At 36.0% G+C, this 18783-nt stretch overlaps 1 pseudogene; it reads left to right on the top strand.

Annotated features, from left to right (window-relative positions):
- The first annotated feature begins 1721 nt into the window (after positions 1-1721).
- On the top strand, positions 1722-16336 carry LOC107895701 (elongation factor 1-alpha-like; annotated as a pseudogene).
- Positions 16337-18783: the final 2447 nt, after the last annotated feature.

The raw sequence follows: 18783 nt of genomic DNA, 5'->3' as shown, positions 1-18783 counted from the left end.
AGTTCCTTCTGAGTCATCAAATATTTCAAACTTTTATGATCTATATACACATAACATTTCTCTCTGTATAAATAATGTCTCTAGATTTTTAAAGTAAATACAATGGCAACCAATTTGAGATCATGTGTAGGATAATTCCTCTCGTGTGGTTTTATCTGCTATGAAGCATAAGCCACTACTTTTCCTGACTGCATCAATACACAACCCAAACCATTCAGAGACGCATCACTATATACAACATATGGCACATCCGATTCTGGTTGAGTCAAAACTGGAACTTTTATTAACATTTTCTTCAACTAATCAAAGCTCTATTGACATTCAATAGACTGTACAAATTCAACATTCTTCTGTAGTAATCGGGTTATTGGTGAAGCAATCAATGAAAAATTCTTGACAAAATAGCGATAATGCCCAGCTAAACCCAAGAAACTTCGCACTACTGTTACATCCTTCGAAACTTTCCTATTCACCACTACTGATACTTTGCTTGGATCCACACGAATTCCTTCAGCTGACACTATATGACCTAGAAATCCAACCTTATGAAGCCAGAATTCACATTTGCTAAACTTTGCATATAACTGCTTTTCTCTCAAAATCTGTAACACAATTTTCAAGTGTTGTGCATGCTTAGATTTTGTCTTGGAATAAACCAATATATCATCAATAAATACAACCACATATCTATCTAAATAAGCTGAAAAATTCAATTTATCAGATTCATAAAAGTAGTAGGAGCATTAGTTAATCCGAAAGGCATTACCAAAAATTCATAATGACCATACCGAGTCCTGAAAGCTGTATTCGGCACATCACACTCTTTAACTTTCAACTGATAATATCCGAATCTAAGATCAATCTTTGAAAATATTACAGCACTTTTCAGTTGATCAAACAAATCATCGATACGGGGCAAAGGATACTTATTATTGATTGTAACCTTGTTCAACTGTCTGTAGTCTATACATAATCTCAATGAGCCATCTTTCTTTTTCATAAACAAGATAGTTGCACCCTAAGGTGATGTACTCAGTCTGATGAACCCTTTGTCTGAAAACTCTTGCAACTGTGTCTTCAATTTTTTTAACTTAGCCGTTGCCATTCTGTACAGTGTTATTAATATCGGATCTATTCCCGGAACCACATCAATTACAAATTCAACTTCACGATTTGGTGGTAAACCCAGTAATTCCTCAGGAAATACATCAGTGAACTCATTAACAACTGGCAACTATTCCATCTTTGATACAGAACCCCGAGTATCAATAATATAAGCGAAAAATGCTTCATTACCTTTCCGAATCAATTTTCGAGCTGTAAAGGCTGAGATAATCTTGACAACGTTTTTTGTATTCCTAAACTCAGCTGAAATTACTTCCCCTGTTTGATTTTTCAGATCAATCTATTTTTCTCTACAGTTTACTATAGCATCATGTTTAGTTAGCCAATCCATTCCAAGAATAACATCAAATTCCTGAAAGGGTAACAATATTAAATCAGCAGAGAATTCACAACCTTGTGTTTTCAGTGGGAAATTTTGACATATTAAATTAACTAACACACTTTGTCCTAATGGATTAGTGACTTGCACATTATAATCAGTGGATTCAACAGAAAATTTCTTTTCTGACACTAATACAATGTAAATATACGAATGCATCGACCCAGGGTCAATTAATGCATACACAGAATCATCAAAAAGATAGAAAGTACCAGTTATGACATCTGGAGCTGAAGCTTCTTCTCTCGCTCGGATAGTATATGTACGTGCAGGTGCCCTAGCTTCTCACCGGCTAGCAGAATCTCTCATACCCAAACGAACAGTCCCCATAGTACTACTTTGGCCCGAGCTTTGCCTTTTTGAGAAGTGGCTGATTGTTTTTCTTTTTGTTCTCATTTTTTTAATAATTGAGGGCAGTCTCGAATAAAATGATCAGTAGCTCCACATTTATAACATGCCCCTATCTTAACTCTACATTCACCTGAGTGAAATCTTCCACAATACTTGCATTTAGGCCTGGAAATATTCTGTACACTGCTAAAACTAGCCGCAAGTTTAACAATTACCCCAAACTCTTGCTGAGTTACTCTATTTCTGTTCGATCGTTCTAACATTATAGTGGATCGACTAGAATCTTCTCTAAACTTTTTGGCTGGAAATGTTGAAAATGACTTGGAAAGACTTCTTTTATAAGATTCCTTACTTCTTCTTTCCCATTGCATCTTTTTATTATACACTTATTCCATTTTCTAGGCTTGATCCGATAAAACAACAAATTCCCAGATTTTTGTACCTCCAATCATTATTCTAATCTCATCATTCAACCCTTCTTCAAATGTAATACACATTTCCTCTTCAGTGGGTACAATATCTCGAGCATATTTGTTGAGGTATACAAACTCCCTTTCATACTCAACTATAGACCGGTTCCCCTGACATAAATCAAGGAATTCCCTCTTCTTCTTATCCAAATACCTTTTTCCCACATACTTCTTTTTAAATTTTCTTTGGAAAAATTTCTAGGAAAGTTTCTCTTCTAGCACTACAGCTTCTATGGTTTCCCACCAATTATATGCTTCTCCTTTTAATAAAGAAACTGCACATCTTAAATAATTATCTAGAGAACATGCCATTTGTCTAAAAACTCTTACTAAATTTTGTAGCCAGTATTCAGCTTTGATCGGATCATCATCCGACCTTCCCCGAAATTCTTCGGCCCCATACTTTCCGAGTTTTTCTATTGGAGTTCACTTACTAGATTCAGTCGTCGGAGGAGGTGGAGGAGCAACTGGGGGTACTACTAGTGGTGCAGTAGGGGGAGGAGGTTGCTGAGCCTGACTTCTTTCTTGCATCATCTTATTATACCACTGATTCATAAATTCATAAATCATATTTTTAAGTTCTTGTTCTCGCATCAGAGAAATTGGAACATTACTACTTTTCCCTTGTTCAGATGTCTGCACTCTATTTTTAACTTCTTTCTATTCAGCACGTTCAGGTCTATCTGACATATTTACAATCTATAAGAAAAACAAAAATTAGATCGGATCATACACATCACACTATCACAGATTTATATGGCATGTATTTCTAGACACTTTTCACGTCACTTTTGTTTAAAGAATCGACTAAACCGTAGCTCTGATACTAATAAATATAACATTCCTAACCTATATCCATCGTCAGAACAGGGTTACGGAGCATTACTAAAAAATTTCAGAGCAATTACAAATTCAGATAAATTACTAATCATTTTTCAAAACCATTCATAATGTCCCTTAAATGGACCCTCGAGGCACAATATGAATATTAAAATTGAGTTGGGACTAAATTAGGAACATAGGAAATTTTTTGAGAAATTTAAAAATTTTCTCATATACAGGGGTCACACGCCAGTATGGGTAAAGCTGTGTGGTTCACATGGCCAAGTGACACAGGTCACACGGCCGTGTTCCTAACCCATGTAACTCTCTGACTTCCAAAACATGAAGGTGCAGTTTTAACACGGCTAAAACACACGACCGTGTTCTAGGCCGTGGCACACATGGCTGAGACACACGCCCGTGTCTCTACCCATGTACCCAATCTTGAGCATTCTGTTTCTCAAATTTAAGATGCAGGGAACACACGGCCAAATCACATGCCCATGTGCCAAGCCATGTGTCACACATGGTCAAGACACATGCCTGTGTGTCTACTCGTGTGGACGAAAATAAGCCATTTTAAGGCCACTTTTCTCACCATTTATGCATTTAACTTGCACAAAACACGTTCATATACCAATATACTCTAATTTAACAACCAATATAAATTAACATACTTATTTTCCTCAAAATAAACCATCATAAAACTTGTTTAGCCAAACTTTCCAACATAATCTCATTCATTATTTTACTATAATAAACTACTAAGTATAAACATACTAACATGCATTCATATTTGTACATATACATCATTCACACTCTTAGTTTAAGTTTAACCTTTTACCATTCAATCCTATACATGTCACATAAACCATAAGTCGTAATACAAAAATCTACCAATGATGACCTAGATAGTGTGCCCTGATGTATTGATCTGATCCACCGGATTCATGTCAATCTACATAGAATATTAAACATACCGAAGTAAGCTTATAAAAGCTTAGTAAGTTCATAGGTTTTAAATAAATCTTACCGAATAGCTAATAACAAAACATTAAACAAAGCATTTCAATAATATTCCCGGTCAATCACAATTTCAAACGTTGAATTTATTTGATTGAGCTCAATATCACAACTGATTCAATTCTTTCACTTTCATTCATATAACACTTACCAACATTTGTCAAATTATAGAACGCCTTATAGATTTGAGTACATCGTTTACTCAATACCATAGTCCAACTATGGTCTTTCACTAATATTGTCATGGCCCTGCCACATTCTTTCATTCATGATGCCATAAACTAGTTATGGTCTTATACATGTACACTTACTACCATGGTTTAACCATAGTCTTACGTACACTGTGCCATAATTCAGTTATGGACTTTTCACTGAAATGCCATAGCCTAGCTATGGTCTTACATTCCACACTTTACCATGGTTATACCTTCATTTTTATCCGTCAATCCATCACTTATCACTTCACTTGTCACTAGAAGATCATACTTGTAATACCCCTTACCCATATTCGACGCTGAAACAGGGTACGAGGCATTACCAGACTTAAACACAAGCAAACATACATTTCCGAGCCATAAATTTTCGTCCAAATTAAAACCATTTGCAAACACTCATAAAGTCCCTAATATGAGCCTACGAGACCTAAAACATGCATTGGAAATGGTTCGCGACTAAACCGAGGACTTTAAAAAATTTTACAAAACATAGAAAATTTTTCGCTAAACAGGGGTCACTCGCTCGTGTGGCTATGGGACACACTCGTATGGGTAGGCTGTGTGCGCCCGTGTCTCAAACTCGTGTAACTCTCTGTTTGTCACCCAAGAACAAATTAAAGACACACGACCAAGTCACACGCCCGTGTGCTAGGCCGTGTGGTCGATTTAAAATTTTTGGTTTTTCATTAAATAGGTACAAACTTCATATGCCAAGGACACACGCCCGTGCCGGAGGCCGTATCATCAACAAGGCTAAGACACCCGCTCGGAGACCCGTGTGCTTAATTCTGAGCATTTTGTTTCTCAAAATTAAGGTGTAGGGGACACACGGCCGGAACACATGCCAATGGGGAAGACCGTGTGTCACACACGGCTTAGACACACGCTCGTGTGTCTATCCGTGTGGACAAAAATAAGGCTATTTACCAAGCCTTTTTGCCACCCTTTTATACACACACTTATACAACATAACAAAACACCAATCCAAGTATATAGATACAACTAAATCAGCCACAACCAAGACATCAACACATCATTCATATGCTACCATCTATCATACACAAACATCACAAACTCATCAACTCAAATCATGTTGTAACGCCCCAATTTTCGGGAATTCTGTGAATGTTGGCATAGGTTTAATTATGTTAGTGGGCCTCTAGAAAGCCCAAACTTAAGATAGAACTCGACAATTTTAGTTAATTTTTGTTCCATAAGAAAAGGGGGTGAAATTATGAAATAGGACCTATGTGAAAATGTTTGAAAATGCTATAGGCTAAATTGAAGTGGCCAAATAAATAGGAGTGCAAAATAGGAGGATTTGCATGACAAACCTCCCATTTTACATGAAGTGGCCAGCCATCATGTTGTTGTAGACAAAATGTACATTTGATATCCACAATTTATGGTGATTTTCCAAAGTCACGTTACTGCTGCTGTCCCAAGCAGATTTATTACCAAATCACTCTTTCACACCTAACTTGCATGCTTGTTATTTAAACATGTATATCACCAATCAATCATCACATATCTATGATTTTACTTAAGTATAATCTCCATTTCATCATTTTAAAGCACAACATGTTAGCTGATTTTTCCCTTTAACATCTAAGGCACATGCATGCTTATTTGTTTGGCTCAACTTCACCTATCTTCCATTTTTCATCAAAAGAACATGAAACAATAACCATTTCCTTCATTTTAATTCTTGACTAAATGCTCACAACACAACTAAAAATCAAAATATACTTCAAGAGTTAAGGTAGAATCAAGAAGAACTCATGAACCTCAAAATAGAAGCAAGGTACCAAGAACTTACCTTCAATTTTCCTCCTCCTAATGACCAAATACTCAAGAGCTTTCTCCTCTCCTTTCTCTTCTCTAACTTTCAGCTATGATGAACAAAGATGGACAAAACTTTGTTCTTTTCACCCCTTTTTCTTTTAATAAAACTTCATATTTCATCCATTTAATTCTTTAATACAAAAGACATGAAATTCTTATCATGAAACATTTACCTAACCTATTATCATGAAACATTTACCTAACCTATTATCATTGAACATTTACCTAACCTATTATCAATTTGTACCATAAATTATGGATATCAAGTGTACATTTTGTCTACAACAACATGATGGCTGGCCACTTCATGTAAAATGGGAGGTTTGTCATGCAAATCCTCCTATTTTGCACTCCTATTTATTTGGCCACTTCAATTTAGCCTATAGCATTTTCAAACATTTTCACATAGGTCCTATTTCATAATTTCACCCCCTTTTCTTATGGAACAAAAATTAACTAAAATTGTCGGGTTCTATCTTAAGTTTGGGCTTTCTAGAGGCCCATTAACATAATTAAACCTATGCCAACATTCACAGAATTCCCGAAAATTGGGGTGTTACAACTCTACCCTCCTTAAAGAAATTTCGTCCTCGAAATTTACCTAATCCAAACAGATGAGGGTATTGCTGTTGCATCGTCTCTTCTGGCTCCCAAACTCAGAAGTTTCCCCTTCCTTAACTTGTTGAAAACGAGCGACCAAAGACTCATCGTTCAACTGTTTTTCCTTAATCTGATCCACCCAGGTTGGCCTCACTTGCAACTCAGCGAACAGACTTCCATCATCATACAGACTCAGACGAGCAAACATTGCTCTCAGATCAGATACAGTTCTACGACTTAGAGCATCGGCTACCACATTAGCCTTGCCTGGGTGATACTCGATCGAACAGTCATAATCCTTAAGCAACTCAATCCATCTCCTTTGCCTAAGGTTCAACTCCTTCTGAGTCAACAAATACTTGAGACTTTTATGGTCAGTGTATATAATACACCTTTCTCCGCACAAGTAATGTCTCCAAATCTTAAGTGCAAATATCACTGCTGCCAACTCTAAATCATGAGTCGGATAGTTTCCCTTATGAGGCTTAAGCTATCGTGATGCATATGTAACCACCTTACCCTCTTGCATTAACACGCAGCCCAACCCACGTGTGATGCGTCACTGTACACAGTAAAATCCTTCCCAGACTCCTGCTGAATTAACACAAGTGCTTCAATTAGAACTTTCTTCAACTTTTCAAAAGTTTCCTGCTGTTTCTTAGTTCATACAAACGGTACTCCTTTCCTTATGTGTTTTTTCAGAGGTGCTGCCATCACAGAAAAACCTTCCACAAACCTTCTGTAGTATCCTGCCAGTCCTAGGAAACTCCATATTTTCGACACTGACCTAGGCGGCGTCCACTCCAAAATCACTTCAATTTTCCGAGGGTCCACCTTAATCCCCTCAGCAGAGACCACATGTCCTAAGAAGGTTACCTCCCTCAACCAAAATTCACACTTTTTGAACTTCGCAAAGAGTTCCTTCTCCCTTAATACTTATAGCACTATACGGAGATGCTCATCATGTTTCATTTCAGTTTCAGAATATACCAGGATATCGTCAATAAAGACGGCTACGAACTGATTCAGAAATGATTGGAACACACGATTCATCAGATCCATAAACGCCTCAGGAGCGTTCGTCAGTCCAAATGGCATAACCAGAAACTCGTAATGACCATACCGAGTCCTGAATGTCGTCTTTTGGATATCTGCCTCCTTGACCCTTAACTGATGATATCCAGATCGAAGGTCGATCTTGAAAAATACAGAAGCTCCTTTAAGTTGGTCAAATAGATCGTCAATCCTCGGCAGTGGATACTTATTCTTAATCGTCAGTTTGTTCAACTGGCGATAATCAATGCACATCCGCATCGTACCATCCTTCTTTTTCACGAATAGCACCGGTGCTCCCTATGAAGACATGCTTGGCCTAATAAAGCCCCTATCCAACAACTCTTGAATTTGAGCATTTAACTCTGATAACTCCTTCGGTGCCATCCTATACGGTGTGATAGACACAAGCGCCATTCCAGGCAACAAGTCTATTCCAAACTCAACTTCTCGATTCGGAGGCAATCCTAGAAGCTCCTCCTGAAAACATCTTGGAACTCCTTTACAGTCCTAACCTTATCCACTGTCAGTTCCTCCTCTTCTGACTGACTTACAAATGCCAAATAGACCTCACAACCTTTCCGAATCCACTTTTCGGCTCTTAATGCCGACACCACATTGGACAAATAATCCCTTCGCTCACCTATCACCATAACCTCCTCATCCTTTGTGGTCCTCAACACCATTCATTTAGCAGCACAATCCGGAGTCGCCTTATGCTTAACAAGCCAGTCTATTCCCAAAATGAAATCAAACTCTCCGAATGGTAACTCCATCAGATCTCCAGGGAAAATCTTACCTTGAGTTTCTAAGGGTACATTCCTATACAGTTTGTCTACCATAACCGAGTGACCCAAAGGACTTAGTACAGATACCCTACTCATAATCTCCTCAGAGCAGTCCAAGTCGTCCATAATCCGTTCTGTGGCCTCCAACCAATATTCCGCCACATTCGGGGCTATACCAGACACGCCCTTAAAGATCTCTGTTCCGTTAGTCCCGAAGTCATTCAGAAATAGATCCCTGAATTTCGTTGCCCGAACTTGCTCCGGCAACCCTTTCCAGAACACGAAGCATTGCCTGTGACAGGGCATCATCCTCGGCACCGCGGTCATGAGACTCTACCTCTGTTGCCGGTGGTACCGGTGCATCCACCGCCGGCATATGTCTCGAAGATGAAGATCTCGCTCGAGCACTTCCTCGGCTTCGTCTACGGCCTCTTGTACTCATATCGTATTATCTTGATTACGAATTTTTATGCATCAATTCAATATTCTAGTGTTTATTACAGATGTTTTATGAATCAGACAGTAATTCAAAATTTGTTTTCGCAGAATCGAAGTCTAGTTATAGTTTCAGTCTCTTATCATATTTTCCTATGGTTTCAGAATCATCCTATCTAGAGTATCCTAGTAGGGTTTCAGTACAGATAGATAATTCAGAAAAATATTAAGAAGAGTTCAGAGTAATACTTACAGGCTTGAGCCGGAGATTCGGAATGCCACCTTTTAAAGATCTAAATTTTGAAAATCGAGTTTTTCGCATTCTTTATAAAATTTTCATTTTCGAAAATCTTTGTTTTTGTAAACCCATTCCACAGCCGAGTTGTTGCAACCTAGGCTCTGATACCACTAAATGTAGCACCCCAAACCCGGCCCAGAAGTTATGGTCGGATCTGGCATGCCACATCAAAAACGTAAAAAAAAAATTTCCATTCTAAGTCCAGAAAATCGTACTTGATGTTCAAAAGATTAATTCATTAAAGGTTAAAGTGAATGGAAGCTGTGCACCAGGTAGGAAACCGGAAAAGAGGTGGTGAGTCCATCGAACTGCTTAAGTACCAAGCTCCCTTCGGATCCAATCCTAGACATGCATACCGCCATTGCCACACTTTAACGTCATGGATATTTCTAGGAAACCGATTTGATTAAGTTATTTTTAGGAAAAGTGATTAATTTTGGAAAATACTTTCATTGCAGAAGCTTTGCTTGTTGTCGTGTTATTTTGAAATCAACTGTTGTTTTTGAAAACGCGCCCTAAAGCTATCCAATTTCAACAGTTAAAATAAGTATTACCTATCTTAGTAATACATATAAAAAAAACCATCAAAAATAAATAAGCGGCCTTATTACATTTAAAAACCCAAAACTTCAAACGTAAATAAAAGGATGTCCAGTTCACCAGAAGAAAATCAAACTTTCAGAACAGGTGGCCACTCCGAATTCCCTCACAACTCCAAGCCCACTATGGTTGGGGATTACCTGCGTGGATGAAAATAAAAGGGGTGAGTTTGGGGAAACTCAGTGTGTAAATTAACCCAACCATAGCCTATATCAGCTTAAACCACATAAATAGAATAAGTTGGCCTTAGCCCAGAACAGAATTCAAAATAACACGACAACAAGCAAAGCTTCCGCAATGAAAGTATTTTCCAAAATTAATCACTTTTCCTAAAAATGACTTAATCAAATCGGTTTCCTAGAAATATCCATGACGTTAAAGTGTGGCAATGGCGGTATGCATGTCTAGGATTGGATCCGAAGGGAGCTTGGTACTTAAGCAGTCCGATGGACTCACCACCTCTTTTCCGGTTTCCTACCTGGTGCACAGCTTCCATTCACTTTAACCTTTAATGAATTAATCTTTTGAACATCAAGTACGATTTTCTGGACTTAGAATGAAATTTTTTTTTTTACGTTTTTGATGTGGCATGCCGGATCCGGCCATAACTTTTGGGCCGGGTTTGGGGTGCTACACATGTAAATTCCCACATCCATGAAAAGCATCATCATATGAATTATTTATACCAATAGTCTTTAATTTCAAATGGCCTTATACAAAATGAACTTTTAACCAATATAAGCCAACACATTTGGCCAAATTAATTATGACACATAACAAAATGTCCAAGTCCCCTATACATGCCATAACTCAAAATGTTGAATTCATTGATACCAAAATAATTGTTGATAGTGTGGTGGATCTTCGACGATCTCCGATCTCGAGCTAGCTTGGAGACACTATAAGTCAAAGGAAAGGAACGGGAGTAAGCTATATAGCTTAGTAAGTTCCTATGCAAATAATAAGCATCATAACCACACATTTAACATACAATTAACATGATGAAAATTGGCATAAATGTTATTAAAATCTTATAGTCATAACTTACTTATTCATAACTTTACCAAGGGTTCATCACATATCAAACTCATTACATTTTAGTTTTACGTACATACTTATACCAACTCGCAACACAACCATAGTCTTTCACAACTTTGACATTCTCGTTGAACACTCGGAATATTAACGGATACTCAGAAATCTTGCACATAAGTGCCATATATGTAGCAAAGTTACCTCATATCTCATAATACATACAGGCTCATTTTTAAGCTATTCACGAGCCTACTCACACAAGCTGTCAGTCAGGACATAGCTACACAGTGCTGCTCACACAAGCTTTTAGGTATCCGCAACACATGATGGACTACCCAGCCACTGGTAGGATGTACGAGACCAGCACTCGGATCACATAAACACATATACACATGGGTTCCTAGTGACATATCACTCGTATCCTATTCTATTCCTAAGGTTCAATCAGGATTTCTAGCTTGTTGGAACTTTTGTTGAATACGTCTAAAGAGTCAATCATAATTCATACAATATTAAAGAATTTAAAACATAAATATATCAATGCATTATTTACATACGAACTTACCTTGGTACAAAAATAGTACAATTTAACCTAATCGTCAAACACTTTGTTTTTCCCCCAATCTAGGTCCGAATCTCGTTTTTCTTGATCTATAACGACAAATTTAACTCATTTAATATTCACATTGTTCAATTCAGCCCCCAAAAATCATTTTATGGTAAAATTACAGTTTTGCCCCTACTGTTTCACATTTTTACAATTTAGTCCCTAGGCTATTTCTTCAAAACTCAAGCTTAGCCGAACCATTTTCATACTCATACCAGCCCACATTTTTCATTTAATCACACTTTTACTACTCATTTTTGTAATTTTTACAAATAGGTCCTTTTTGAAAATTCCATCAAAAATCACTTAGCAAAAGTTGTTTATCTTACATCTAACATACATTTTCTACCATTAGGCATCAAAATACACAATTATATATCATGGGTAAAAATTTAGACTTTGATTATTTCTTAAATTAGTGGTAGAAATAGATAGATCGAGTTACAACTACTTCAAAAATGTAAAGAGCATTAAAAACGGGACAAGAACGGACTTACAATCGAGCTTGGAAGATGAAAAAACCCTAGCTATGTCTTCCTTAGTGATATTCGGCCATGGAAGAAGAAGATGGACAAGATTTTGGTTTTATTTTGATTATTAATTCATTTATTAACCAAATGACCAAAATGCCCCTAACTTAAAACATAAAATTTCTCTTACTTCATGTTCATTTTTGTCCACTAACTTAACAAATGGTCTAATTACCATTTAAGGACCTTTAATTAGACACCTCTAACTTCTAGGACACACATTTTGCACCTATTGCAATTTAGTCATTTTAGCTAAATTAAGTGCCCAATCGATAAAATTTTCGAGTGAAATTTTCATGAAACAATTCCATGAGGCTGTAAACCACAAAAATATAATGAAGATAAATCTTTCTACGTTGGATTCGTGGTCCTGAAACTACTGTTCCGACTAGACCCAAAATCCGTCTGTTACAATACTCAATCCAACGTTTTACTCAATTTAAACATTCAAATCACTTTTCATATACTTTCAATAGTCATAATTTAATGACAAACATATGAAATAATACATTATATCGTTTCTAAATTAAAAAATAATAATAAAAGTTTTACCATATGAACTTACATGGGCCAATTCCTAAAAATTGTAGGGATTCAGACCTAATTAACAATTTTCTTTTTTCCACGTTTATCTTCGAATTCTTGATCTAAAATATAAAATTTTATATTCATTATCATCTAATTCAGTTCTAATTCACTTCACAATTTATACCTTTCAATTTTTGAAATTACACTTTTACCCCAAATTTTATAGTTTTTACATTTAGTCCCTAATCAATTAACCCATCAATTGATCTAATTTTTCTCAATCAAAAATTTATTCCATCATTATAAACTACTACACAACCTTTGGTATTCATAATTTTAACGTCAAACCCTAATTCTAAAATTTTTCACAATTAGGTCCTAAAAGTCATTTTCTATTAAAATCACTTAATAAAATCATCATATAATGAAATTAAAGCTTCAAATCCATGGTAATTTATCATAAAAATACAGCACTCGTCCATGACAACTTTTAAAATCACCCATAGAATAAAAAACTAATGAATTCAATAGGTGGACCTAATTGTAAAAGTCACAGAAACATAAAAATTTCAAAGAAAAAGAAAGAATTGAGCTCACATGGTGCAAAAATATGAAAAAAAAGATTCTTTTAGACCTCCTATGGCATTTTTGATGAAGAAAAGTGAAGAGATCTCTAGATTTTTCAATTTAGTCTTTGTTTTATTTAACTAATTTGCAAAATGTCTAATTTTACCTTTATTTTACATTATTTTCTTACTTGTTTCTTTGCCCATACAGTTCAGCCCATTTAATTTGGGTCTAATTTCATTTTATATCCTTCCTTATTAGACATTTAAGTCATTTAATCACTTTAACAAGTTTTGCAACTTTTACAATTTAGTTCTTTTTTAATTAGTTAACTATCAAAACATTAAAATTTTCTAATGAAACTTTAATACTAACTCAATAACACTCCATAAATATTTCTAAAAATATTTATAGCTCGGTTTATGAATTCAATGTGTCGATACCTCGTTTTTAACTCAGTTTACCTAATAATTTCTTTTAAATCACAACATTCTCTAATTCAAGAATACTTTTAAATTCAAACATGACGTATAAATATTAATTTACTAAATTTTTGAACTCATTCGTCGGATTTAGTGGTCTCGAATCACTGTTTTCAACACAACTGAAAATTAGGCTGTTATATAACTACCCCTTAAAATCGACATACTTAAAACTTTATTACTCTATTTTTACTAATTTCGTACTTAATTTATTAGAGGGTGTCTAGGGATTATAACACAAAACTATTACTTCACAAGCTCGATTTAAGAAAAAAAATTCTTTTAATTTTAATATATATATATGCTATTATACAATTTAATATTGACTTTAATGTTATTGACATTATGTCCATGAATGAAATTACTTAACCCTAAATTAAAACAATAATAATAAAAGTGAAGATATTTGATTATTTACTAGTTAATTTATAAATAACTAGAAAACATAAGTATTTGTTTGAAAATTACTTTATGTTTTTAAATTTTATCATATAAAAAAATATAAGTATTCCTTGAAAAACAATTTTTCGCTATTACTCACTTTAAAATTTGAATAAGATATCATAAAATTTTAAAATTAGAAATATATACGTATTGCAGCCATTGGTGTCAAATTGAACTCTTGAATCAATCATCTTCTCTTTGGTTGCTTTCTGGTTTGGACTTATTTTTTACACTGGTGGAATTTGAGTTGCTGCTGAATGAATTTCTCTTTTCTTGCAATTTACTAGTCCCGAATTCATGTTCCTGTAATTTCTCCGATTCTTTTTTTGTCCTTTCATACATTGATGTTGATTTTGAAGTACTAAGTAGATCAGTTTCTTTCATTCTTGCAATTTTACTAGTTCTGAATTCATGTTCGTGTAATTTCTCCCATTCTTTTTTTTGTCCTTTCATACATTGATGTTGATTTTGAAGTACTAAGTAGACCAGTTTCCTGACTTGGTTCTTCTATATCTGACAGGGCGCAGGATGCCTGATATTCGAAGATGGTCCAGATTTTGATATGGCATTTAAGTTCTTCCATGGGAAGGATGGCATTATTCCGCTCTCAGGGAAGTCTGATGTTCATTGTAATAGTGTAAAACAGAAACCTACTGATGTTCATTGTAATAGTGTAAAACAGAAGCCTACACTTTAGATCAGGAGGGTCGTTCAGCTTTGGTCCCTTCTGGGATAAATGGAAGAATAAAAAAAAAATAAGAAAAAGAAGGGAATTCTGACTCATCTAACAAGCAAGAACCCTTTTCTCAGGTATTCACACATTCTTACACCAATTGCCATGTTTTCAGTTTAGATATCATTTCCACAATCATGTCTACATTGGCAAATAAAAACTGAACCAGCCTAAGTAACATTTTGGAGCAAACAATCCTTGAGAATATTTAGCAAGATTTGTACTTATGATATTTGTCCGTAGTTCTGATTACATTGATGGTTTGGAGAGAAGTAAATCAGTAATTTCATAAGCATTGCTTTTTTGTGAAAGCTTCATAATATGAAATATAAACTTGGCATGTAGACAAATTAACATTTAAGGCTTTCCTTTTTAACTTTTAATTGTTTATTGTCATTGATCAGCAGTACTGAAGAGAATTTGAACAATTTGATCTGAATGCTGATGTTTAATAGTTGATCTTACATTCATCTAATTTGGATCAAGTTTGCATTATAATCAGAAAGCTTACATGCTCTATACACTGGCTTGCCATTTAGCAAACTAATGAATTATTTTATTAACTATTTGATTCTTTCACTCAACTGGTATGTTGGACATGCATTAGATTCATAATTGCCTACTTGGAGAAGGTGGGATACAACCCTTAGAAGGTTCCATTTGTTCCCATTAGTTTTGAGGGTGATATATAACATGATCGAGACGTCTACCAACTTGGATTGGTACAAGGGCCCTACGCTTCTCGAGGCTCTTGACCAGATCAGCGAGCCCAAGAGGCCTTCAGACAAGCCTCTCCGTCTCCAACTTCAGGATGTGTACAAGATTGGTGGTATTTGAACTTTCCAGGTTGGTTCGGCATCTTGAAGCCTGGTATTGTTGTGACCTTTGGTCCTCCTGGTCTGACCACTGAAGTTAAAGTCCATTGAGATGCACCATGAAGCTCTTCAGAGGCTCTTCCGGTTGATGAAGTTGCTTCAATGTTAAGAATGTTGCTGTTAAGGATTCAGGCGTGGTTACATTGCATCAAATTCCGAGGATGATCCTGCTAAGAAGGCTGCCAACTTCACTTATCAGGACATCCTCATGAACTACCACGGCCAAATTGGAAACACATATGCCCCAGTCCTCGACTACCACGCCTCACGCGTCCCTGTCAGTTTGCCAAGCCGTTCACCCAGATTGACAGGCAATGTGGTAAGGAGCTTGAGAAGGAACTGGTGATGCAGGTATTAGTGAGATGGTTCCCACCGAGCCAATGGTTGTGGAGACCTTCTTTGAGTACCCACCCACCCTTAGGTCGTTTTCCCGGCAGGGACATGCGTCAGACTGTTGCTGTTGGTGTTATCAAGAGTGTTTAGAAGAAGGACCCGACCAGTGCCAAGGTCACCAAGTCTACCGCTAAATAGGGTTGACAGTGAACCATCCTGGCAAAAACTATTAAAGTTTCCGCTAAATATGGTTGAACTTTTGCTTGGTTTTGCATGCTATTGTGTGGTGCCATTGTTGTCTGGTAATTGTTCTCAGTATTGGATGATTGACAGACGGTGGCATTGTTATTGCAGGGTGTCACTGACGTTATCTGATTTTGGATATTTTTCTATTTTATCTTGTCATTGTTAAGGGTGGCTCGGAACTTTTAATTTCAGACTTGCTTTCTTGTTTAGTCTCTACTCATATCTCTTCTTTATTTGCAATTGCCTATTATAATATCAAGTACAATATATATGTTATATGTATTTCTAAAATATTTTCTTCCAGTTCTACAATTTCACGATTCCTGTTTCACTGCGATAAAGGAGCAATTAATGATTAGACAAATTGAAGTTTAAAAGTTTAACATGTTTAGTACCTGTTATTGATTCTTAAGATTGATTTTAGGATTTCACTAGCTGAAACATAAGTAATTTCTCTTCATTCTATTCCCTTATATGTTCTTTTCTTTATTTTCAATAACATGGTCTCAAAACTTTTCGATTTGAGTTTGTGTGTTCAATGTTTTACTTAAATCTTGAAGGGATTAGGTATCTTTTTTTCTTTGTGGATTATTTTTTCAAAAGGATTTTTAATCTACACCCCGAGTTTAGAGAGGAGTGCCACCACTTCAATAGATGATCCATAGTTTTCGATAGCTTGAACTGTCGTGCGTGGGGCTTGCACACCACCCAAAAAGTAGCACCTTTTTTCCATGTACCAGTGTGTGGGGGCATGTGAGTGGTTTTCTTGTCACCAAACTTTGACTTTGACGTCGACTCGGGGTTCCAACAAAAGCCCAACGGTCGGGTTATCGATTGGAGGTGGTTCGAGGGTGTTTGGGTTTCTTGCCATTGTTTCAGTACTGTTCATAGGATACTGTTCGAAACTGTTTGGTTACACTGTTTGGTTACACTGTTTGGGTATTGTTTTAGGTTATTTGTAATTTTTCTTTTTTGTGTGTTTTGTTGCCTTTTGTTGTATTATGGCTTCCGTTGCTTTGTTTGTGAATTCAAGTAAATTTAATATGTGTTTTATTTCCTCTTCATCCAAATGGGTTATCAATTTAGGGGCTATAGATCATATGGCAAGTAATCCCAACATTTTCTCTACCTATAAAGTTGTTGCATTTGGAAGTATTAACCTCACTTCATCCTTCAATTTATCATTGGTATTAAATTTACCTAACCTTGCCTTTTAAGTTAATATCTATCAAAAAACTTACCCATAACCTAAATTGCACCATCTTTTTTTTTCTCGATCAATGCCTTTCACTATGACCTTATTATGAGGCTCATTATTTGTAAATGATATGTATACGATAGTCTTTATATTGTCGACTTGTGGGTTCCTCGATTCATGGCTTTGTTGGAAAAAATCATATTTGAAAACGGTTTTCTTGCACAACGAAAAATTAAAATTTTAAAAATCGACTCGGTTTGTGATATTTATAGCAATAAACCATAGACCGAAATCATACCTGTGTTAGCGGATAAACGGATCCTTGATATTTTTCGGCTTTCAAGCAAGCGATCTTCTCCACTATTCTTGTACCACGAACTGCTTCAAGTGTGGGCTCAAACCAATTGAATCAAAACACATAACTAGAAAAAGTTTTTTTCCTTTTTGGAATAGAAACAAAAATTCTCCCCTTTTTAATAGAAACCTGTAGAATTGTTATTCTAGAAAAATATATTTAATAGTTGAGAATAAATTCTCTTTAGTTTTCGGTAGAGTAACAATCTCTCAAAGTTGTGTTAATAGCTTTACCGATGCCATCTATTTATAAGAAGAGAAAGTAGAACCCTTATTAAGTTGTATTTGTTTATTTCAAATAAAAAAATAACTTCCTACTTAGAGTGCAAGTATGGTGGACGGCACACCCTAATATTCCTACTAGGGTTGCCGCCTCCTTTGTAACGCCCCTTATCCTTATTCAATGTCGGAATAGGATAAGAGGCATTACCGGACTCACATCATAAGCAAACATACAATTCCGAGTAAAAAATTTGCGTCCAAATTAAAACCATTCATATTTAATCATAAAGTCCTGATACGAGCTTACGAGACCCGAAACATACTTCGAAAGTGATTCGGGACTAAAACGAGCACTTAGGAAATTTTTACAAAACTTAGAATTTTTTTTCTATGAACAGGGGTCACACGCCCTTGTGGCTTGAGACATGCCCGTGTGGGCAGGCCGTGAGGTTACACACGTCCGTGTCCCTAACCCGTGTAACTCTCTGTTTTGCAATGCATGAACAAATTGATGTCATACGGTTAAGTCACATGCCCGTGTGCTAGGGCATGTGGCTAATTAAATTTTCATTAAATAGGTGCAGACTTCACACGCCCGGGACACATGCCCGTGTTCCTCACACGG

The sequence above is a fragment of the Gossypium hirsutum genome, chromosome A10 (genome assembly GCF_007990345.1).
Source record: "Gossypium hirsutum isolate 1008001.06 chromosome A10, Gossypium_hirsutum_v2.1, whole genome shotgun sequence".
Taxonomy (NCBI): Eukaryota; Viridiplantae; Streptophyta; class Magnoliopsida; order Malvales; family Malvaceae; genus Gossypium; species Gossypium hirsutum.
This window is presented reverse-complemented; position numbering and strand designations above follow the sequence as displayed.